The sequence below is a fragment of the Balaenoptera borealis genome (genome assembly GCF_965194805.1).
Source record: "Balaenoptera borealis genome assembly, chromosome: 1".
NCBI lineage: Eukaryota > Metazoa > Chordata > Mammalia > Artiodactyla > Balaenopteridae > Balaenoptera > Balaenoptera borealis.
Genome location: NC_138860.1, coordinates 109,784,909 through 109,805,506, shown reverse-complemented (window position 1 = coordinate 109,805,506; position 20,598 = coordinate 109,784,909). Strand labels below are relative to the sequence as shown.

The window sequence follows — 20,598 nt, the reverse complement described above, 5'->3', positions numbered from 1 at the left end:
CACATACACAGTCACAAAAAGAGAAAAAGGAAAAAAATATATATATCTATATATAAAAAAAAAGGAAGAGAGCAACAAAATCAATGAACAAATCTACCAATGATAATAAACTCTAAATACAAAAGTAAGATAAACATAAAACCAGAAACCAGTCAGTCTCATACAGCAAACCCCAAGTCTACAGTTGCTCCCAAAGTCCACCACCTCAATTTGGGATGATTCGTTGTCTATTCAGGCATTTCACAGATGCAGGGTACATCAAGTTGATTGTGGACATTTAATCTGCTGCTCCTGGGGCTGCTGGGAGAGATTTCCCTTTCTCTTCTTTGTTCGCACAGCTCTTGGGATTCAGCTTTGGATTTGGCCTCGCCTCTGTGTGTAGGTCACCTGAGGGTGTCTGTTCCTGCCCAGACAAGATGGGGTTAAAGGAGCAGCTGATTTGGGGACTCTGGCTCACTCAGGCCAGGGGGAGGGAGGGGGATGGAATGTGGGGCGAGCCTGCAGTGGCAGAGGCCAACATGACATTGCACCAGCCTGAGGTGCACCGTGCGTTCTCCTGGGGAAGTTGTCCCTGGGTCACAGGACCCTGGCAATGGCGGGCTGCACAGGCTCCCAGGAGTGGAGGTGTGGATAGTGACCTGTGCTTGCACAGAGGCTTCTTTGTGGCTGCAGCAGCAGCCGTAGCATCTCATGCCCGTCTCTGGTGTCAGCGCTGATAGCCGCAGCTCGCACCTGTGTCTGGAGTTTGTTTAGGCGGTGCTCTGAATCCCCTATCCTTGTGCACCCCGAAACAATGGTCTCTTGCCTCTTAGGCAGTTCCAGACTTTTTCAGGACTCCCTCCTGGCTAGCTGCGGCACACTAGCTCCCTTCAGCCTGTGTTCATGCAGCCAACCTGAGTCCTCTCCCTGGGATCTGATCTCCAAAGCCCGAGCCTCAGCTCCCAGCTCCCACCTGGCCCGGCGGTTGAGCAGACAAGCCTCTCGGGCTAGTGAGTGCTGGTCGGCACTGATCCCCTGTGCGGGAATCTCTCTACTTTGACCTCTGCACCCCTGTTGCTGCGCTCTCCTCCGTGGCTCTAAAGCTTCCCCCTTGCCACCCCCCGTCTCCGCCAGTGAAGGGGCTTCCTAGTGTGTGGAAACTTTTCCTCCTTCACAGCTCCCTCCCGGAGGTGCAGGCCGCATCCCTAATCTTTTGTCTCTGTTTTTTCTTTTTTCTTTTGCCCTACCCAGATACGTGGGGAGTTTCTTGCCTTTTGGGAAGTCTGAGGTCTTCTGCCAGTGTTCAGTAGGTGTTCTGTAGGAGTTGTTCCACATGTAGATGTATTTCTGATGTATTTGTGGGAAGGTGATCTCCACGTCTTATTCCTCCACCATCTAGAAGATCTCCTTGACAGTATGTAACTTTCATATGACGTGATGAGAATGGCTCTTTTCTCCTGTGATTTTCCTCCCTAAAACCCTTATCTGCCGTATAACCACTTTGAAAATATCATGTGAATTCCAACTGAGGAATTCTTGATTAGTACTCCTCAAAATTATTAAGGTCATCAGAAACAAGAAAAAACTGAGAAACAGTCACAGCCAAGAGGATCCTGAAAAGACACAATGGCTAAGTTAATATACTGTATGGGATCCTGGAACAGAAAAAAGACATTAGTAAGAAAATTTGAATAAAGTATAAAATTTACTTAATAATAACATGTAGTATTAGTTCATTAATTGTGACAAGTGTACCACACTAATATAAGTAATAAGAGATACTGGGTGTGGGGTATACAGGAATTATTGAAACTTTTCTGTGAGCCTAAAACTGTTCAAACATAGAAGTTTTCCTTAAGAAATATAGCCATAGTCTGGGAGAAAAGTTTTGCAACATGTGTAATAGGTAAAGATTAATATTGAAGCTTTGTAAAACATACAGTAAATCAATAAGTAAAAAACATATAATCCAAAAACAAACTTGACAAAGAATATAAACCATCAATTCACAGAATAGGTAAAACTAATGACCATAAACTTAAAAAAAAAACCTCAACCTCATAATTCACAAGGGAAATACAAATTTAAACTACAATGTGATAAAATTGTACATACACCATATAATTTAAAATATGAAAATCTGACAGTGCAGAAAAGGAGGTGGAATGATGGTGATTCTCATGTTCTAATTATAGAGTGAAAATTGTGTCAGACATTCTGGAAATCTACTTAATAATATTTAATAGTGTTGAAGATATATCATACTTTCAATCCAAGTATTTACCTTAAAGTATATATGGTAGAGCAGTTTTCTTCTCACTGATGTATTCATACAGCTAGGGGTATACAATGACATTCTAAGGAATATGCAGGCATAGATAGTTTTATGGGATCCATCATTAAGATCCTCAATTTCCATGATACCCTTTTTAGAAACGGGAGTCCTTAGAAGAGAGGTCTGCCTATTCTCTTTAATTATCCCTAGGCTCCTTCATAATCATCCTTTTCAAAAAGAAAGAATATCTTTCTCCTTTTTTGAACCTTACAATGGTGGACTGCCCAAAGAGACCTTTCAAGAATGCATGGCTCATAAGGGAGAGTCCTGGGACTGCAAGTAGTGAGCTTGGTTAAAAAACTCTGAAGGGGGCAATGCCTTATTTTATACTAGTGACAACACAAGGCAAAGCCCTGTGTCTTTATCTTATTGTCTATTCTTTTTTCTTTCCATCTATCTTAGAAATAGAATTCAAAAGTGAACTGGTTGTCATGGAGATGAGTATAAAGCACTTTTGTTTGAATTGAAAAATCAAATAACATATTGAAAAGTCATATATATTTCTGACAGAAAATAAGTCTGATAACTGTTTGTTTTGACAACAAAGACTGGTTTGCCTTTTTAGTTAAATGATAAACAATTCCCATAAATCAGATTAGCCAAATCTGCTCCAAAGTTTTGACCAAAATATTTTTAAAGCACAAATAAAACATAGAATATGCTGAAATATGTATCCTTTGCAATTCTTAACTTTGGATTAAAAAAACATAGATGTTAACTTAAAAATGTGCTGAGTAATATATAGTTTTCAAACAAACTAAATGTTTATCAAAAGGAAACCAGATCAATGAATTCTGGTATATTCATACACTGTAATAATAAACATCATCAGGTAAAATGAATGAATAGATTTACATATATCTTCAGCTACATCAAAAATGTGACATTGAAAAAGTAAATCAAGCTACAGAATACATTCTTTGAATATCCTGTCAATTAGTATTTATTGAGAAGTTATTGTACTGCAGGCATCATTTTGAGTGCTTAGGATATAGTATCAACAAAATAAAAACTTCTGCTCTTAATAAGACTCACATTCTCTTGGAGGAGGAAGACAAATAACCAATTAGCAAACAAACAAAATATCAACAAATACACATGATTCTAGAACTGTCAAAAGATGGGAAGGATGGGAAGTAGGATAGGGAGTGCTAGCATAGACACAGCGGGGTGAGGCGCCAGGGAAGTAAATAAGCTGGTCAAAAACAGCCTCACTTCTCAGTCAAGACCTGGAATACCTGAGCGAGTGAGCCATGTGGTCATCTGAGGGACACTAGTTATAGGCAAAAGGAACAGGAACTAGAAAAGTCCAATATGGAGGGTTTGAGGAATATTAAAGGGGCCATGTGGCTCAGGCAGAGTGATCAAGGAGGAGGGTAATCAAGGGGGTGGTAGAGTAAGAGGCTGTAAATGAGATCGGAAGGAGTGTCTGGAGGGTTGGGAAATTATCAAATTCCAATTATAAATGCATCACAAAACTTCTAAATTAAAAAAAAATGCTATAGAGGTAGGGGCAAAAGTAGAAAGGTGACCAGTTAAGAGACTGTTGCAATACTGCAGATGAAATATGATTGTAGTTTGGACCAGTGTGGTGGCAGTGGAAAGTGGAAGTGGTCCTATGTTATCAGATAAGGGTTATGCTTTATAATAAAATTGGAAGGAAAAATAAAGTCGTCTTAATAGAATAATATGCATAGCATAATACCATTTATATAAAGTTTGAAATTATGAAAACCAACACTCCATATTGCCTTTTTATACATGCAAATATAATTAACATATGAAAATATGCATGTGAAAGATGAAGACCAAATTCATAATTGTAGTAATCACTGAGTAGACAGATAGGTGGCTTCAACTGTATGTATATTTTAATTTAAACAAAAGATGTAATATTGCTTCTACTCTCAAGAAACTTTCAATCCAGTCATGAAAAAGATTGGTATAAGTTAGAAAGTAAAGATTAACTTAAGACAGAGAATGTACTGAATTATGTGGTATTAATTAAAAATACCAAGGAATCCAAAGAGTGCAGTTCTATGTCTTGACTATGTCTAGTGTGCAAAGTTGGACAAATTTCTTCTTATGCCCAAGACTTATTTGCATTCATTGATTTACACTAGGCTACAGAAACAAATGTAGGGTGAGATTGAGGAGATGGAAGTAACATGTCAACCATAACAACACTGAAGTTCATAATCATACCAGATTGACTATGTGTGTGTGTTTGTGTGTACTCAGGGCTGGAGGCAAGAGAATCAGATTTAAAAATAAAAAATAAAAAAAAAAAAACACAGTCTTATACAGACTCTTCCAGAAAACAGAAAATACTTCACAGATTATTTTATGAAACCAGATAACATTGATAGTAAAATCTGACAATGACAGTACAAGAAAGAAAAATTCAGACCAATCTTTCTGATAACATACTTTCAAAAGATTCTTAAGCAAATTATCAGCTAATTGTATCCAGCAATATATAAAAAAGATCATTTACCCAAACAGAGATATGAGTGTGATTTATTATTAAAAAACTCGTAAATATAACTCACCTTATTAAGAGAAAAAAAGAACAATCATGAACATCTTAATAGATGTAGAAAATGCATTTGATAGAAACGAATATGTATTTATGGTTTAGAAAAGTTATAAATTGATGGCCATGAGGCACATGAAAAGATACTCAGCATCACTAATCATCAGAGAAATGCAAATCAAAACTACAATGAGGTATCATCTCACACTGGTCAGAATGGCCATCATCAAAAAATCTACAAACAATAAATGTTGAAGAGGGTGTGGGGAAAAGGGAACCCTCTTACACTGTTGGTGGGAATGTAAATGGGTACAGCCACTCTGGAGAACAGTATGGAGGTTCCTTAAAAAACTAAAAATAGAGCTACCATATAATCCAGCAATCTCACCCCTGGGCATGTATCCAGAGAAAACCATAGTTTGAAAAGATACAATTACCCCGAAGTTCATTGCAGCACTATTTACAATAACCAGGACATGGAAGCAACCTAAATGTCCATCAACAGAGGAATGGATTAAGAAGATGTGGTATATATACATACAGTGGAATATTACTCAGCCATAAAAAAGAACAAACTAATGCCATTTGCAGCAGCATGGGTGGACCTAGAGATTGTCAAACTGAGTGAATTAAGTCAGACAGAGAAAGACAAATATCATATGATATCACTTATATGTGGAATCTAAAAAAATGGTACAAATGAACCTATTTACAAAACAGAAATAGAGTCACAGATGTAGAAAACAAACGTATGGTTACCAAGAGGATAAAGGGGGGTGGGAGGGATAAACTGGGAGATTGGGATTGGCATATACACATTACTATATATAAAATAGATAACTAATAAGAACCTACTATATAGCACAGAGAACTCTACTCATTACTCTGTAATGACCTATATGGGAATAGAATCTAAAAAAGAGTGGATATATGTAGATGTATAACTGATTCACTCTACTGTGCAGCAGAACTAACACAACACTGTAAATCAACAATACTCCAATGAAAATTAATAAAAAAGTAAGTTAAAAAAAAGGTACAAATTAGATGTAGAATGGTCCTTTCTGAATCTAATATGTACTATCTACCAAAAAACCTACAGGAAACATCATACTTAATGATGAATTATTGAAAAACTTTGCCCCTGTGAACACTCATAAGACAAGGATGCTGAATATCACCGTATCAATTCAATATCACATTGGAGGTCCTAGTCAGTGAAATAAGTCAAGAAAATAAAATAAAAGATACTAGATTTGGAAAAGAAGAAAGAAAATTTCATTACTCCCAGAGAACATGACTATGTATGAATAAGATCCAAAAGAATATACAAACGATAAAAAGTGAATTTATCAAGGGCACTGTATACCAACTTATACACAAAAATTGTGTATCTATACACTAGCAACAAACTATCAGAAAATAAAATTCTTAAATGCAATTTTTAGAAGCATAGGAAGTCAGAAATGTATGAATCAATCTAGTAACTGATGTGCCACACTGCTATATGGAAAACCATAAAATACTACAGAGAAAGAGTAAAGAAGCTAAATTAATGAAAGATAAATCATATTCATGAGTCAGATAGCTAAATATTTTAAAGACAGCAATTCTCTATTTGATTGATAGATTCTCTGCAAACCAAAATAAAATTCCAGGATGTTATACTGTAGAAGTTGACAAGATAATTCTAATATTTATATGGACATACAAAGGTGTAAAAATTGCCAAAGCATCTTGAAGAAAAGGAATGAAGGTGTAGAACTTACACTATCGGATGTCAAAACTATGAAGTTTTGACATTAAAAAGGAAAACAAACAAACAAACAAAAAGAATGGAATAAAGGGTCCAGAAAAATATCTACATTCAATTATAACAAAGGTGAAAAACAAAATAATGCTGCAGTGAGGCAGGGATAGGATTTATCTTTTCAATATATGATCCTGGGTCAACTGGAGATCCATTTGGAATAAAATGAAAACTGGACCTGTTTAGCACATCATACACAAAATAAAATCCACAGTGATTATGGATTTCAATATGAAAGTAAAATGAATTCAAAATGAATGAATAAATTTTAGAAGAAAAACTAGAAGAATATCTTAGTGAGTTGGAGTGAGAAAATTTTTCTTATGCAGGATACAAACAGAAAGAAGAATGGGTAAAATGGACAACATTAGGATTGAGAACTTCAAATTACCAGAAGACACCATTAAAGAAGATAAAGACAGCCCACAAAGCATCAGTAGTTATTTTCAATACAAATATCCAACAATAGACTCCTATTCACAATATATGAACATCTCCTGCCAATCAATAAAATGAAGGTAGACAATTTTTAAAATGGGGAAAAACTTGAACAGGTATGTCCTGAAATAAAATGACAAACATACAAAAATGTGCTCAACTTTATTAGTTATCGGGGAAATGTAAATTAAAACCACAAGTAACACTGTACAACACCAAAATGGCTAAAAAAAAAAGTGTCAAAATCAAGTTTTGGCAGGATTTGGATCAATTTAGAACTCACATGCAATGCTAGTATAAATATGAAACACTTTAGAAAACTGTTTAGCAGTATCAACTAAAACAGAATATATACCTAGTGACCCAGAAATTTTCATAGCAGCACTATTCATTATAGCCATAAACTGAAAACTATCCCAAAGTCTGTCAGCAGTAGAATGGATGAATTAATTATATTTATAAAATAGAATAGTATACTCTAATGAGATAAATAAACTGCAACCAAATGTAGTATCATGCAAATTTCACCAGCATAATCTTGATTCAAGAAATCTGCACATTGGATTACATATTCTGTAATTCCATTTATATTAAAAACTAGACAAATCTAACCTATGGTATTACAAATCAGATAATGGTTACTCTTGGGAAAAGAGATAATGACTGGAAGAGGTCTCGAACAAACTTCTGAGGTCCTGATTGTGTTCTGTTTCTGAACGTGGATTATTATTTAGGTGTGTAAACTTCGTTACAATTTACAAGCTATACACTTGTGATCTCTGCATTTTTCTGTAGGTGTGTAACCAAAACAAACAAACAAAAAAACCACGTACTTGAGGAAACTGGGGGAAAAGGCTTAAAGATGAAACTTTAATAATGAAAACAAAAATTTAACAAATTAAAAAAAAAATAACAACAGATTCCCCAAGCATAAAATTCACTAGGAAGAAAGAATTCTGGTGAGAAAAGCCAGAGCAGATATAAATCCTGACTGTAAGCAAAGAGTAGTGCCCAGTGTGATGAGTATAAAGCAGCATGTTCTAAAGTAACTCCCTGGGTGTGATTTAACCCTTGTGTTAATTTGGTAGGGCTGTCATAACAAAGTACCACAGACTAGGTGGCTTAAACAACAGAAAGTTATTTTCTCACCATTCAGGAGGCTAGAAGTTCAAGATCAAGGTGTTAGCACCTTTAGTTTCTTTGAGCCCTCTCTCCTTGGTTTGCAGAGGTGTTAGCACCTTTAGTTTCTTTGAGCCCTCTCTCCTTGGTTTGCAGAGGGCCCCCTTCTCCCTGTATTCTCACATGATTTTTTTCTGTGTGTGCCTGCCCCTGGTGTCTCTCTCCCTTTTTTAGCTTTTTTAAAATAAATTTTATTTTTAGAGCAGTTTCATATCTACCAAAAAAATTAGCAGACCCCCACACATGCATAATTTCTTCCATTATCAACATCCCTTACTGAAGTGGTACATTTGTTACAATTGATGATAATTGTACTGACATATAATTATCACCCAGAATTCATAATTTACCTTAGGATTCACTCTTGTGGTTGTACATTACATGGGTTTGGAAAAATGTGTAAGGACATGTGTCCAGTATTATCGATACACAGTATTTTTACTACCTAAATATCCTCTGTGCTCTACCAATTCATACCTCCTCAACTCTAACCCCTGGCATCCACTGATCTTTTTAATATCTCCATAATTTGGCCTTTTCTAGAATGTCAAATAACTGGAATAATACAGTATGTAGCCTTTTCAAATTGACTTCTATCACTTAGTAACATCCTTTTAAGACCACCCCATGTCTTTTCATGGCTTGATAACTCATTTCTTTTTAGTGCTGAATAATATTCCATTGTCTGGATGTGCCACAGTTTATTTATCCATTCACCTACTGAAAGACATCTATTTGCTTCCAAGTTTTGGAAATTATGCATAAAGCTATTATAGACATCCATGAGTAGGTTTATCTGTGGACATAAATATTCAGCTCCTTAGGGTAAATATCAAAAAGCATGATGGCTGGATCACCTGGTAAGAGTGTATTTAGTTTTGCAAGAAATGCCAAACTGTCTTCCAAAATAGCTGTACCATTTTGCATTCCCACCAGAAATAACTGAGAGTTCATACTGTTTCACATCTTTACCAGCATTTGGTGTTGTCAGTGTTCTGGATTTTGGTCATTCTAATAGGTGATATCTCATTGTTGTTTTAATTTGCATTTCCTTGATGATATATGATGTGGGACATCTTTTCATATGCAAACTTGCCTTATTCATATTTTGGGGGAGAGGTGTCTGTCAAGGTCTTTGACCTATTTTTTAATTGGGTTGTTTGTGTTCTCATTCTTGAGTGTTAAGAGTTCTTTGTACATTTTAGATAACATTCTTTTACCTGATATGTCTTTTGCAAATATTTTCTCCCAGTCTGTGGCTTGTCTTTTCATTCTCTTTACAGTGTCTTTGGCAGAGCAGAAATTTTTAATTTTAATTAAATCTAGCCTATCAATTCTTTCTTTCATGGATCATGCCTTTAGTGATACATCTAAAAAGTCATCATCAAATTCAAGGTCATAAAGTTTTCCTCTTACATTATCTTCTTAGAGTTTTATAGTTTTGTGTTTTACATTTTGTGATACATTTTGAGTTGATTCTTGTGAGAGTGTAAGTCCTGTCTTTATGTTTATTTCTTTGCATGACCAGTTGTTCCAGCACCATTTTTTGAAAAGACTGTCTTTTCTCCACTGTGTTATCTTTGCTTCTTTGTCAAAGATCAGTTGACTATATTTATGAGGGTCTGTTTGTGGGCTCTTTATTCTGTATCACTGATCTATTGACCTATCCTTTCACCAATACCACTCTGTATTGATTACTTGATTACATCTTGATGTAGACTAACTACACCTGTAACTACATCTTGATGTAAGATAATGTCAGTTCTCTAACTTTGTTTTTCTCCTTCAATATTGAATGGGCATTGGATTTTGTCAAATGCCTTTTCTGCATCTATTGATAAAATTGTGATTTTTTTCTTCTTTAGCCTATTGATTTGATGAATTACATTAACTGATTTTTGAAAATTGAACCAGCATTGCATACCTTGGATAAATCTCACTTATTTATGGTATATAATTCTTTTTTATATACATGGTTGGATTCAATTTGCTAATATTTTGTTGAGAACTTTTGCATGCATGTTTATGAAAGATACTGGTTTGTAGTTTGCTTTTCTTGTAATGTCTCTCTGGTTTTGATATTAGTGTAATGCTGCCCTCATAGAATCAGTCTGAAAGATTTCCCTCTGTTTCTATCTTCTGAAAGAAATTGTAAAATTTGGTATAATTTCTTCATTAAATGTTTGGTAAAATTCACCAGTGAACCTATTGGGGCCTGTTACTTTCTGTTTTGGAAGGTTATTAATTATTGATCCAATCTCTTTAATGGATATGGACCTATTCGGATTATTTTTTCTTATGTGAGGTTTGACAGGTTATATCTTTCAAGAAATTGGTCATTTCATATAGTTATCAAATTTGTGGCATACAGTTTTTCATAGTATTCCTTTATTATTCTTTTAGTGTCCATGGGATATGTAGTAATGTTCTCTCTTGCCTTTCTGATATTAATAAATGTTGTCCTCTCTATTTTTGTCTTACTTAGCCAGACTAGAGGCTTCTTGATTTTATTGATCTTTTCATGGAATCAACTTTTGGTTTTGTTGACTTTTTTTCTATTGATTTCCTGTTTTCAGTTTCATTGATTTCTGCTCTAATTTTTCTTATTTCTTTCTTCTACTTACTTTGGATTTAATTATATTCTATATTAATTTGGGCTCCAGGTATATCATGCTGTGGGACTCCCCTCTGAGCATAATACAGAGAGTGGGAGCATTCCCCTTTCCCTCTTTAAAGTGACTTTGGCACTATAGTGTTGCTGTGGTAATTGAAAGTATCAAAGATCAGCAGTGATAGTTGTACCATGACTTCATTCAAAATGACATCCTGGTCTGAGAGGTTCTGATCACAAGTTTTGAAGGAAAACAAAAAGTTCTAATGGAAAAATTTCCCTGGAGAACACAAATCTTGAATGGTGGATGGAAAGATAGGAGGAAGTCGGATCAGTCAAAGACAGACAGAAGGAAGAAAATTAAAGGATACAGGTGAAAATAGAGTGGTGAGGAGAGGAGGAGAAGGAGCAAAAATAGTGGGTGTCTTTAATGTGATATTCTGGATAATTGTATTAAAAATACTAATGGAGCTTATTGATTATCCTACAGATATCTTACATAATATTTTTAACTAGTACTCACTCACCATATTTTTGCTAAATTAGTAAACTGACCAATGAACATGCTGGTAATTATAATCTCTTACGGTTATCAAAAATATATCTTATAATTTTTACTGTTATTTTACTTTCTTGGAAATAATTTAAGAAGAGCATATTTGGCTATTCCAATTGAAGAGCTATAAATAGGGGTTGACCAGCTCTTTAGCATCTAAGAACAAGTTAATAAAGAGTTGTGACTACTACCAGAAAATACAATGTAAGGGATGAGGAGGATTTGACCAGATCCGTTCACTTCAGACTAGAAATTGCCCTAAGAGCTACAATACATTTTTCACTGTTCCACTCCTTTTTCCCATGTACAAATATTTTCCCTTCTATTTCTTCTTCTTTCCTATCTGTACCTACCAATTACTTTCTTCTTCATCTTCTTATGTCTTTTGATGAGTATTCCCATTACTCTGGGTATATTTCTTCCCTTACTGTTTTCCTCCTTCCCTTTTTGTCTCTCTTGCTTTCTTTTCTGTTTCTCTGCTGTCCCTTTCTACTTTATCTTTTTTCGCAATCTACACCTTTCCCCATTTAAATCAGTCATTATGTAGAAATCAAGTGGATGTTTTTAAATGATGCTATATTTGTTACGTAGAGTTTATGTTACTTGTGGATTTTAAGAGCAGTCCAAATATTTTGTATGACTTTAAGGGAAACTATAAATTAGTTGTATTCTAAGAGCCAGAGGAATGGCCTCCTCAAAATCAGGGTCAACTCAACTTCTTCAGGAAACTCCTTGACCTCTAGATGGATTTAACATCCTATTCTTACCTAGCATATACTATGAAACAATAAAATTCAGTTATTATTTTCATTATTATTTTCTTTGTATTTAATGACTTTTTTTCTGCTAGAGTGTAAATTCTGTGATATAAGTGATTATATTGTTTTTTATACCCTCTAAGCCCTAGTACCTAGCAGAGTGCCTGGAGAATAGAAGGCAGTTAAACAATATGTGTTAAATGAATGAATAAAGTAATGAATAAAAGATTTCAGCCCACCCCCATTTTCATCTCTTCAAAAATAGCCCTCCTTTCTCAATCTTTGTAACGCACCTAAAACTTTTCTACTCATTCCATGGTTCCCTAAAAATGTGAAGACCAGAAGTGGACTATGGCAAGTGTGATAATGAAACCATTCTCATGGGCAGTGAGTTCTGAAATAAATTCTATAAATTTTAAGTTTCTTGCTGTGATCTCATTTTTAACCTATAATGTGCTACACATTTCTCTATTTTTCCCTCACCTCTTGATGCTCCAGAAATACCTTCTCTATCATTGCTTTACACACCACAGTCCCCTAGACTTTCTACCTATTAACCACAATGGGCCTCTCTGACTTACAGTTTAGTGCCTAGTGTTTCTCATTCGCATCCTGCGAAGTGTTTTTTTTTTTTTTTTTCTGAAAGGGTAAAACACTGATAAATGAAGATAAGCTGTTGGCTTTGTTCCAAAAACAAGCTTGTTGTTTTAGGACCCCAAACGGTCTGAAACCTCATTAAGAAGCTGCAGGCCACCCAAGGTTGTGCATCAATTAGCAATTAGGTCACACGTTGGGTGGTTGAAGGCACTCAGCCTTTGGCCTTGTTCCTCACGGCATACCCAAGCAGGGCACCGCTCTCCAAACAATGCCCACCCTGCTGTCTCTTGTTCCTTAATTGGGATGACTTAGAGATGCTAATGTGCACAGGCAGACCCTGTTGCCCCAATTAGGCCTCATTAGTGGCTCTGCCAGTGGTGACCACTGCAAAGTGATATTTGCTCTTGGGAAGGCTTTGTGAGGTGCTCCCAGTTCCTGCAGAGAAGGAGCAAGGACGTGCTGCTTTACACTCTTTCCAGCAGCAAACTCCGTCCCTCGATTTGCTACAGCCACTGTCAGTTTGGCTAGTGTTACTCTCCGAGACGCAGCTGTTACACCATGACTACAGAGCCTGGGGTGGTAGGTGGAAATTCTTACAGACACTCATTGGGTTATGAGAGGACTGGTTTATGTCTCCTCCTTTTCCCCCACCCCCTCCCCACAGATTTTTCCATGAAATACAGAAAATGTGTTCAGAGACAGGCTTCTGGAACCCAAAGACAATACCATCCTAAACTCTGAAGTGTCCCTTAAGTAATTTTCAGCTGACTAAAATGTGAAAAATAGAAAACAACAATCTTGAAAAATGCATAGGGAATGAAGAATGCAATTGTGTTTTATTTTTTAAGTCAGGCATATTTCAAAAGGACAAGGTCTGAGAATGCTGCCATTAACTCTTCACAATGGAAAACTGCTTGTTGGTCTAACCAAACTGTGGAGAGAGGCACACACCCACACTAACAGAGGACTTTCTGTAGGTTTTTTTTTTTAAGAGGTAATGAGACAAAAGCTTTTTTTTTTTTTTTTTTAATATTTATTTGGTTGCATCAGGTCTTAGTTGCGGCAGGCAGGCTCCCTAGTTGTGGCAGGTGGACTCTTAGTTGCGGCATGCATGTCGGATCCAGTTTCCGGACCAGGGATCGAGCCTGGGTCCTCTGCATTGGGAGCGTGGAGTCTTAACTACTGCATCACCAGGGAAGTCCCTCTGTAGGTATTTTAGTCCCTACACATTTAGTTTTAAAAGAGACACAATGTGATGATTCTTTAGGGTTGCTGGCACAAATCCATTTGGGTTCTACCATGGCTAGAGTTTACCCCACAATCCGTGTAGACAAGAGCTCTGTAAAGGCAAGGTGAGCAAGGCAATAACCCCCTCCATTGGGATGGGGCAGGATTGAGTGGGAATATGATTAGAGCCTCCTGCTGCCATCCCCTCAGTTCACCCAAAGGTCATTAGAGTGCTTATTTTAGTATTTTCTTCTTTTTTTTTTTTCCTTAAGAATTGGAGGGAGTGAAATAAATACCCTCAAATGAATAAGACTGGAGACAAACAGCGTGATCAATAATAGGGGACATTAAAAAATGTTGGATCTGAATGTCACTTGCTTGCAATTAGTTCTTTTAAAAAAAATCCTTTTTCTATTTTTTGTTTTTGACCATTCATATTCCAACAGCTGCCTAAACGCCTGGTATTGCTGTATGTAACAAGACATTTGCCATCTAAAGAGCCTTTAGGAGAATAATAAGAGTAGGGCTTTCCTAGTGCCCGTTTCCATCATGTGATTTTTCCCCGTGGTTCCTTGCATCCTTCTTCCTGCCCCTTGACTTGTGTGAGCAGTTGCTGCAGAGATGGCAGGATGTCAATGCCCCCAAAATTGAACCTGTGATTTGTTTTTCTTTGATTTATGTTCTTGTAGTCAATAAACTTTATAAAGGAAAGTATCAGACTGAACAATCAATCAAAGATAAACAGATTCCTGTCCTTTAAAAGCATTTTAGCCCAGTAGGTGCGTGCCTCATTCATCTTTTGCAGGCATGCTTTCGGCCTTTCCACTGAGACACAGCCGACTGCTCACTACAGGCAGTTTTCCACCAAATGGCTGCGGCAGTGGAGCTGAGATTTATCAATTTCATGGCACCAGTGGTCCTGATATGCTATCATTTTCAGGATCTAAGTGGTTAAGCATGCTGTTTGCATGCCGAGACCTGGGCTTTCCAATCTACCAGAAAGGGGAGAGGGATGAGGAGTTTTAAACACTTTGGATTCACACTGGATAGTTCTATAAAAATTCATATGGTGCACTTTTTTTTAATTCTAGAAAAGCCAAATCCCTTCCTTGCAAAAGAGAATTCCCTCTTCGTTCTATTAGTGGTTTCTGAATCTTCCTTCGAATAAAGCAAATGTCATCCTGCATTTTTTTGCTTCTCTGCAGCACAGATGGTGTGCATATGCAGATTGGTGATTTTCTAATCAATATAGTGGCACTTGGGAATATCTGTAAGTATTGTAATAATGCATTAGTCAGGAGCGATGTTGTAACACACTGAGATCATACACATAAATCTAAGACACCATGTCTAGACACTCCAGGGAAGATGGCATAGCATGGATTAGAGCAGGCATTAAGGGAGGGCAGTATTTCAAATATGATGGGAAAATAATGCAATTTGCAGACTTTAATAAAACCATTGGGGAATTAATTTCAGTAGGGGTACATTCTCTCCCCAAACATTCGCGTTCTTATGTTTGCTTCTGGACACTTGTAATGAGGTACTTTTCACCTGTTATCTCAGGCATAGACACAGAATGGGATCTGTGAATTGAGCTAGATTTTTAATGTGCTGCATATGAAAATAATCCCTTTACAGGTAGTGCTTTAGCTGTACAAAAGTGCATTATGCAAACAACACAGAGACAGAACAAACCTTGGAGAGTCAGAGTTAGAACAGCTTATGAATTAATCTCCTAAGTATGTGTTGAGCCTGCTCAGAGAGCCCACTCACACATAAAACTTGACCAACCGAACCTGCAAAGTTTTAATAGGGACAGGCTCGATGATGAAACATGAAAACCATATTAAATGCATGCCCATTTTAACACCACCCAAAAGTTACAGGCTGGTTTTACTCTCTGCTGCCGCCAATGCCATTTGCTTTTGAGCCCTTTATTTTAATAAATCAGCAGACTCTGTTGAAATTGTGCAGGCTGATGATAGCGGTCCTGTCTTCAGGTACTCACCCTGACGGAAAAGCTGTGATAAAAATCTTAAATTGAAAGTAGCCAGAAATGAAACCTGTAAGTATTCTCAAGCAAAAAAAAACGAGGTACAGAACACACAAACCCACTCCCGCCCCCGCCCTCGTGCTGGTCAGTTTCTAGCAGCCACGCAAGAGGCTCCTGGTCCCACACACTGCTTAGCCTGCCTTCCGGTTGTCTTTTTGGTCCATTGCTGCCTAAGTGAAGTCTCCTCAAGTCTCAGGCCAGCTCTGTGCTTCTAACACTCTGGAGGATTTTCAATTAAAATGCGAGAGAAGCAGAGGGCTAGATGGAATCAACCCAATTATCTCTGTAGCCATAGAAATGCACAGGATAAATGAACTCCAACCTTTTCCTTTCTGATGACAACTTGGGCTCTGAATAGAGGTGTGATTTTTTTTTTCTTCTTTTTTTTGTGAGTGTGAGGAAGAATGTGCCTTTCTTTAATATAGAATGAAACACCACTTCCTTGGCAAAATATCTCAAGGCATAATGCGTCCAGCACCTATACAGTTTGGTTCCATGAAGGCTTAGGCTTAGAGAAAAAATTTTTTTCTCAGACTGCTGTCCAGAGGAAAACTACACTGCAGCATCTCATTCCAGAAGTCTTTTCTTGTAACTTCAGTGATTCGTTTCCCTATTATGTTAATTTTTAAATTTGTGTTTCTAAATATTTTTCTTTCTTTCAAATATTGCTTTTGAAGGAGGAATAAGTATACATACAGAATGTATTAAATCTCTTTCATTTCCTAAACCCCTGACCTACTTTCCTCTCGGTGAAAGACCATTTTACCAACGTTACTAATACTGGACACACATGTTGTAAGAAAGGCTGGAAAGCGCAACAAAAGCAGAGGGCACTCTACAGTTTTTCACATTTCTCCAGCAAGAGCACCCTAGTAAGTAGTGCCCACGCAAAACACAGGAGATAGTTGCCCTTTCTTTCAAATTGAGGAAATATGGAAAATTCTGGCTTATATTTCTTCTATCGCTCTTCTTCTACTCCACTATTTTCTTTTTAACTTTAGCAATCTTTCTGCCAAATGCAAAGTACATGAGTCCATGTGTCCTTTTTATTTTGTTAGTCTGCCCACAGTTTACAATATTGCTGGAGTATATCTCATTTGAATTCTCAGTCTTAACAATAATCAAAACTTAAACCATCCTTTTGCTATTTGGTCTTATTCTTAGGGCCATTTGAAATCCCTCATTAGAAATTTAAACATTTTATGACAGCGATCACCAAAATATGTGTTTAAAGATATGTCCCCTGCAAACACTAACAATTTGACTCACTTTTTATAATCCCCTCTACCATAATCTGATTACCTAAGGTCAGTTTCTCCTGGCTCCAGAAAAATTTGAGATGATAATAAGATCATGGAGATAATGTGTATTCACTTTTGTTTAACACTCTGTAGTTTACAAAGTGCATTTGGGAACATGAGAAATAGAGCTCCTTGGGAACAAAGGGGAGAAAAAGAAATAATAATTAAACAACATTTAAGAGTGATCCTTTTGATGAGTCAATGCTCTGAGATTCAGCCTGAAGATGGAGGATGAAATGTCTTTGTGGGGAGTTGAGCATCATGTTATCAGAAGGATGAGATCTCAAAAAAGAGACCTTACCCCTCAGGGTAGGGGCACTGAGGGGGTAGCAAGAATTTCAAGCAGAAAACAAAGTTATAGAGTTCCTCATGTCAAAATCTACTATAAAAAATTATTTTTCAGGAGACAAAGTTCACTTCTACATATATGATGGAATGTCTCATTTGACCATTTCCTCCCCAAGCCCTCAAAGCTGTTTGATTTACATGACAACCTTTAAGCTTACATTTTGCTATCTTCCCCGCTAGGAAGATTGGGTCCTACATGTGATAGAAGTTCAGGGAGAAGTCCTCACTAAGACCTCCATGTCACCAAACCAAACCCCAGATCCCTGATTCCTTTGGCTTAAGGCTTCGTGCTTATTAAAATGCAAATATCCCAGTGGAAGATGACATTTATTAGTCACATATTTTAGCATTATATTTTAGTACTGTCAGATCTTTACCTGATAATGAATTTTAATACACAAGGTCTCAGAGGCCCATGGCAGAGAATATCTCAGAAGAATGAAGAGTGTGTCACCAAATTGAGGGTGGGGGAAGCGAAGGGAGTGGAAGGGGAGGGGGAGAGGGGGAAGCAGAAGATGGGGAGGAAGTTATAACAATAGAAAGTGATGAGGGACTTCCCTGGTGGTGCAGTGGTTAAGAATCCACCTGCCAATGCAGGGGACACGGGTTCGAGCCCTGGGCCGGGAAGATCCCACATGCCACGGAGCAACTAAGCCCGTGTTCCACAACTACTGAAGCCCGCGTGCCTAGAGCCCATGCTCCGCAACAAGAGAAGCCACCACAATGAGAAGCCCGCGCACCCCAACGAAGAGTAGCCCCTGCTCGCTGCAACTAGAGAAAGCCCACGCGCAGCAACGAAGACCCAACACAGCCAAAAATAAATAAATAAAATAAAATAAATTTATAAAAAAAAAAAGAAAAGAAAAGATAGTGATGATGCTGAAAACTCACTTCTTTGCTTACCAGTGATGCCTTGGATGGTCCCTACCTGAAGCTGAAACTATGAAATGGGTATTTCTAAGACAAGAAACAGGTATTGCTAAAATAAACCGTCCTTTGTGTACACTCTCCACTTGACTCAAAACTGAAAACGGGACTAAGGGCTGTTTCCACGATGCTGGACAACATGCCCAGAGGTACAGAGCACAGAGGTAAAGTGCAGATTTCCCTGCCTGTGATGTTTAACAGGAATGTGGGTGCCCTCTGTCCCCTAGTTCTTAGCCTCCTGTTTTCTATAGTAGATCAATTTATCATCAGTTGACAGATTACCGGTTAAACCAGTCTTAAACTTGGGAATATCCACACTGACTCCTCTAGAGACAGAATCTCCCATCTCACAGGCTATGGGTCTTAAATTCTCTCTCACCTTTCCCCCAACCATTTTAAACAATTGAGAATAAAAAGTGCTTAGAACAATGCTGATATTAATTTGAATTATTCACAAAGTAGTATTTCCTTATGCTATTTATGCTTTTTTGCAACTCCTTTTTCACTAATTCTGTATGATAAATAAGAGGACTATTTTATTCCTTGTTTCTCTTCTGACATTATTGGGAGAGATAATGATTGTGTAATATTCTATATCAATAATGCTATGCAAAAATAAAATGCCATTTTAAAGAATCTGCATTAAAGTAAATTGCCTAAACAGTCTGGTAAAGTGGATGAGCACTGGATTTATGAGTCAAAACAGACCCACTCCCTGCTCTGCCTTACGGTGGCAAGTCCCACAGCCTAACTAGCGCCCAGTATTCTCTTCTTTGAGATAAAGAGGCAGGACTTTCAGCAACAGCTATCTTCTCTGCCAGCTCAGACCAGTTGCTGGTGACTATCTGAACTGCTGTGTTAAGGGCCGTCACTCCCAGCCCTGGCTCTTCCAAAAAGACTTCTATTGATCAGCAACATCTGCCAGAGGCAAAGAAGTAGGGATTGGAAGGACCTGAACCAGATTCTACCACCCTGGAACTAGATGATGTTAAAATGCTCCTCCTAGTTCTGGAATCTTCATTCTCAACTACAGAAAAATTTACATTCGTTATTAAAAAAAAAAAAAAAAACAGAAACAAAAAAACTATACACAGGTATAAAAGTGAAAATTATCAATTACTTTATATTTTAAAGAAAGCTGAAGATTATCAATACAGCAAATCCCCTACATAGGAACCTTCAAGTTGCAAACTTTCAAAGATGTGAACGAATTGAATCCAGCAAGGAACCAGAACCTGTCCCATCAACGTCAGATGTGAGTGAAATTGCAGCTTCTCCTCCATCTCCTATTGTTGACGGTCCTTCAGCTCTACCATCTCCCACCTCCTCTCCCTCCTCCAGTCAGTAACTCTTCTTACCTGTTCACTCGATGCCAGCCCCTGTATGCCAGCTGTTGTACTGTACCACTGTACTTTTCGAGGTACTGTACTGTAAGATTAAAAATGTTTTCTTTATTTTTTGTGTTTGTTTTTTATGTATTATTTGTAGGAGAAGTATTATCAACTTAATACAGTATAGTGCTATACAGCCGGTTGTGTTAGTTGGGTACCTAAGCTAACTTTGTTGGACTTAGGAACAAATTGGGCTTACAAACACTCTCTTGGAATGGAACTCGTTCATATGTAGGGAACTTACTGTATATATTTAAAATTAAAACATGTTGTTAATAGGGTCAAATAAGCTTTATTGTAGCCTGAAGCACATAGTTTATTTAAATATATATTTAGTATCTGCAAATTTTTGTCCCATTGTTTTACACCATTTTGTCAATCTCCAGTGATTATAGTTTAAAAAAACCATGTAGTTCATTTCTGTTTCTTAGTGCTGATGGCACTGTGATGAAGTAATTCCATCTGAGAAAAACATATTTTGGAGATTTTAGACAGTCATGTGTTTTCAGATGAACTATACTTTTCACCTACAAGCTCATGTTAATTGTC

General features: G+C 37.2%; 1 long non-coding RNA gene across 1 annotated transcript; it reads left to right on the top strand.

The window, feature by feature from the left end:
* The first annotated feature begins 1,004 nt into the window (after positions 1–1,004).
* LOC309626545 lies at positions 1,005–19,742 on the top strand. The gene is made up of 2 exons (XR_014243258.1): positions 1,005–8,326; positions 8,376–19,742. It is a non-coding gene; the product is annotated as an uncharacterized lncRNA (long non-coding RNA).
* The last annotated feature ends 856 nt before the right edge of the window (positions 19,743–20,598 follow it).